The sequence below is a fragment of the Arachis stenosperma genome, chromosome 3 (assembly GCF_014773155.1).
Source record: "Arachis stenosperma cultivar V10309 chromosome 3, arast.V10309.gnm1.PFL2, whole genome shotgun sequence".
Classification (NCBI taxonomy): domain Eukaryota; kingdom Viridiplantae; phylum Streptophyta; class Magnoliopsida; order Fabales; family Fabaceae; genus Arachis; species Arachis stenosperma.
The window spans coordinates 62,554,680-62,560,139 of record NC_080379.1 but is presented as its reverse complement, the minus strand read 5'-3'; positions in this window follow the sequence as shown (position 1 = coordinate 62,560,139).

Sequence of the window (5,460 nt, the reverse complement as noted above, 5' to 3'; positions counted from 1 at the left end):
ACCTCCGCATCACCGTGAAACTAGGCGTACCTCCGCATCACCTTTTAACTTTAAACGTATCCTAAGGATAACTTACACACCTTTGTTTAACTAAGTTCATACATTCTGCCAATTTTGGACATATCCTTTGGGTCTAAGCCAATTTTTCCACATTTAGATTAGAATTGAATTAGATAACTAACTTAATAAAATTTGCTGCTGCGTTAAAGAGAATTCAGAAAAAAATACAGCAAGCAGCTCTGTTTTTGATAAATCTATAATAAATTCAATTCTAATCTATTACTTCTAAATTTTGATGAGGACATACTTAACGCTCATAAGTTTTAGAAAAAACAAATTCCAGATCCATATCACCTCGTTTGGTTAATTAAAAGTCAGTTGGAAGTGCTACCCTGTTACTTTATATTAGTTCTGAATTTTCTATGAACAGTCCAACTTCCAAGAGACATAACTAACTCTACAAAATAGAAATGGATATAAAATTTATACTCACTTAAAATAGATTGATAGATCTTTAAAATAATTTTGGAAGCAACTCAAAATTTTAAATAAATCAAAAGTTATAGCATCTGGAAGTTGGTACTACAGAACCAGAAAACTAGAAAATTCTGCAGCAACCACTAAACTTCAAAAATTCATATATTCCAAACCACTTGGTCAAATTCCCTAATCTTTTTATGGAGTAATCTTGAATTATTTAAATTTGATAGAAAAATTGGTTGGTTTGAAAATCATGTCCAGATTACTCCCAGCAAGTACTAGCAGCAAGTATAACTTCAAAATACACAACATCATCAATAATCACTACATTAAATCATTACACCAATCACCAATTACAACTATGATTCAACTCAATTCCAACAATTATTCACACAAAGCAACCATATACCCTTTGCAGTTACTCATTTAATTTTATTGGCATTCATAACTTAAAACATTTATTTTAAAAAAAAATCACTGATGCCAGGGCATTTTGGCCAGTTTCACTGACCTTTTCTTTACTGTTTTTAGGTAATTTCATGCATTTTCTTAGGAAATAAGTTAGTTTTGGGCAGATATTCACTCAGACCTTGATTCAAGCATACATTGTGCATTTTACATTGTTTCATGAGGATTTTGCATGATTTTAATGACAAAATTGTATATTGCATTACCCATGACTTGGACTAGAACTTTGATGCACTCTATTGCTTGATTTCAGGACCAAAGGAAGCAAGGAATAGGAGGTAACTTGCAAAGTTAAGGAGAAAAGTAATTGCCAAAAACACTCTCAAAAGCCATCAATGCCCACGTTAAAGAGTCACGTTAACTAAGTTAACGTGAACTCTAACGTGCAGAAGAGAAGTTGAGCCAACGTTAGTGACACTTAACATTGTCACTAACGTTGGCAATTGCTCACAAATGGCCACGTTAGAAGCCACGTTAACCTAGTTAACGTGGCATCTAACGTTAAAGGGGGAAGAGAAGCCAACGTTAGTGACACTCAACACTGTCACTAACGTTGGCCTAAGGTGCAAAGAGCCACGTTAACTCCCACGTTAACTTGGTTAACGTGGGAGCTAACGTAAGAGATGGAGAGTTGTCGACAACGTTAGTGACACTCAACATTGTCATTAACGTTGGAGCAACCACACAATCCCCAAGAGCCACGTTAACTTCCACGTTAACTTGGTTAACGTGGAAGCTAACGATGAGGAATGAAGAATGAGCCAACGTTAGTGACACTCAACATTGTCACTAACGTTGGGATGGCTAAGAATGGCCACGTTAGAAGCCACGTTAACCTAGTTAACGTGGACTCTAACGTGAGACCTAGGGGCACACTTGAACGTTAGTGACAATGTTGAGTGTCACTAACGTTCTCGAAGGTTGGCAAAAGCCACGTTAGAAGCCACGTTAACCTAGTTAACGTGAGCTTTAACGTGAAGCAAGAAGGGGCACACTTGAACGTTAGTGACAATGTTGAGTGTCATTAACGTTCTCGAAGGCTAACAAGGCAACGTTAAAAGCCACGTTAACCCAGTTAACGTGGGCTTTAACGTGAGGCAAAGGGGTGCATGGCAACGTTAGTGACAATGTTAAGTGTCACTAACGTTCTCGAACTTGTATTTTCACTAAATGTTAAATACCCCTAACGTCTTGAGCTAAAGTCTATGCCCACTTCACATTTTCTCTCTGCAAGTAAGCCAAGCCCAATTGAAGAAAGGAACTGCTTCAAGCTCAAAGATCTAGAGGCCCAAGACTTGAAGAGCTAACTAGAAGCTGAGAAGAGTAGTATATATAGGAGTAGTTTTGAAAGAGAGAGGAGCTTTTGGGAGGAGCTAGGACAGAGAACTACTCTTTGTATTTACTTTCTTTGTACTTCTAGCTTTATCATGTATTCTCCATCTTTGATTTTGATTTCTAGAGCTATGAACAACTAAAACCCTTTCATTGGGTTAGGGAGCTCTGTTGTAATTTGATGGATCAATACTAATTTTCTTATTCTTCTTCTATCTTTCCTTTTGATTTTACTTGAAAGCTTTCGATCTTCATCCAATTGGATAGTTATCTTGGAAAAGAAGCTATTCAAACATGGATCTCTTCGGATCCTTGAAAGAGGAATGAAGAGATTAGCTAGAAATGCTTTCTCATGCTGGACCAAATTGAGTGTGGATGGGTATGTGGCTATAACCCTCTAAGCATTTGATTTGGGAAGTGCATGTGGTATAATCAGTGACCACACTTCATCTCTTCTCATGAGCAATTGACTAAGAAATTGGCTATTGATCAAGATTTGAGAGATTGAATTGCAAGAAATTGTGATTCAATCACTTAAGATTGCCAAGGAGATTAATGAGTGCATTGATTGAGGAAGAGATAAAAATGAAATTGATCCGGAGAATGCAACATCTCCTAAGCCCAATGAACTCCCCATTTCTGATCTTACCCATTCTCTTTATTTTCTGCAATTTACTTTTATGAGCAATTCCCCCATTCCCATTTACAATTCTGCTATTTACTTTCAGTCATTTACTTTCTCGCCATTTTAATTTCTGCAATTATCAACTCTATTCATGGATTCGCTCAACTAGATCATTCCTCTAATTAAAGTTGCTTGATCAATCAATCCCTGTGGGATTCGACCTCACTCTATTGTGAGTTTTTACTTGACGACAAATTCGGTACACTTACCGAATGTGAATTTGTTGAGAGACAAGTTTTACCCCGATCAAGTTTATGGCGCCGTTGCCGGGGATTGATTGTGCATTGACAATGATTACATTAGAGGATCACTAGATTGAGCATTTGTATTTTGTTTGATTTAATTTTCTGTTTGGTTAATTTGCTTTTCGTCTTAGTTTAATTCTTCCCCTCCCCTGTTTCTGAGTTTTTCTTTGCTATTTACAATTCAGTTCACTAACCCACTAACTGTTTGATATATTGCATCACTGACACTAACAAGTTATTCTAACAAGATACTTTCTGCATTGCTTTTCTTGCTTGTAATCTGTTGGTTGTATGACAGGGAGAAGAAGCGGAGCTTCAACTTCCTTTGATTCTGAACCTGAGAGAACCTTCTTAAGATTAAGAAGGGAGGCATAAGAAAAACGTGTAGTGGGTGCTGAAGAAGAGGAGGAACACTGTGAAGAATACTTTGAAACAACCATGGAAGACCATCGTGAGGAAGAGGTTCACAACCATGGTGGAGGAGGTAGAGCAAATCCTGGTGGGGAAGATAGAAGAGTCTTGGGCTCTTACATCAACCCAAACCCAGGGAATTGCGAAAGTAGCATCCAAAAACCAACCATCCATGCCAACAACTTTGAACTAAAGCCACAGCTCATCACCCTTGTTTAGAACAATTGCTCGTTCGGAGGAGGTGTCCAAGAAGACCCCAACCAACACTTAAACACCTTCCTGAGAATATGTGACACAGTGAAGTCCAATGGCGTTCAACCAGACGTCTATAGACTGTTGTTGTTCCCATTCTCTCTCAGAGACAAGGCAACCAAGTGGTTGGAGTCTTTTCCAAAGGAGAGCTTGACAACTTGGGATGATGTTATGAACAAGTTCTTAGCAAGATTTTACCCCCCTCAACGAGTCAATCGACTGAGAGCTGAGGTCCAAACTTTCAGGCAATAAGATGGTGAGACTCTATATGAAGCATGGGAGAGGTTTAAAGACCTAACAAGGAGATGTCCATCTAATATGTTCAATGAATGGGTGCAGCTGCACATCTTCTATGAAGGACTGTCATATGAATCTAAGAAGGCCGTAGACCATTCATCCGGAGGTTCTTTGAACAAGAAGAAGACCATTGAGGAAGCCATAGATGTCATTGAAATTGTAGCTGAGAATAACTACTTCTATGCTTCCGAAAGAGGCAACACTAGAGGAGTAATGGAGCTGAACAATGTAAATGCTCTGCTTGCTCAAAACAAGCTCATCACCAAGCAGCTAGCTGACCTCACCAAGAAGATGGAGAGAAGTCAAGTGGCAGCAATCACCACTTCAACTCAAGAGGAAGCAAGTGAAGAGGAAGAAGGCACTCAGGAGCAAGCCAACTACATTGGGAATTCACCTAGATACAACCATGATCCATACTCCAAAACCTACAACCCTAGATGGAGGAATCACCCAAACTTTGGGTGGGGGAATCAACAAGACCAAGGCCAAGATCAGAGACGTCACAACCCCAACAACACAGCTCTCCAACAAATCACACAGAGGACATACCAACAAAACCACAGCAATACATCTCACTCTTCTACCTCTACCCCCAACATACCATCATTTGATGATAGAATCTCTAAGATTGAAACCTTACATGAAAGCATATGTAAAGACATTCAAGACAATAAGGTGTTCAAAGAGGAGGTGAGAGCCAGTATGAAGAATCGGGGGGAAGCAATCAAGAAGCTGGAATTCCAAGTGGGATATTTGTCTGAGAAGATGCCCAGACCCACTGATAGCTTCCCAAGTGACACAGAGAAGAATCCAAGAGGTGAAGCGAAGAAAGTAAGATGGGAAGACTGCAATATGGTCACTACAAATGACAAGGAGACTGAAGACAAGCCAAGCAAGCTGTCAGAACAACCTGAAAATACCTTAGTAGAGAAGGAGAAGAAAGACCAACAAGAACCAGAAATCTCACAATAGGAGCTGCTGAGACTATATGCACCATTTCCTCAACTGCTAAAGGGTGCTGTGGGAAAGAGAATGTACTCAAGGTTCTTAGACTCGTTTGCATCTTTGAATGTGAACATACCATTCATCAAGGTCATTCAGCAAATGCCAGCATTCATCAAGTATATGAATGAACTACTTCCCAGGAAGAGCTCACTCAAGGGGGGCCAGACTATAGTGATGAACAAGGATTGCAGCACCCTCATTCAAACACGATTGCCTGCAAAAAGAAAAGACCCAGGGAGTTTTCATGTCCCTTGTGCTATAGGGGAAATAAATTTTGATAGAGCA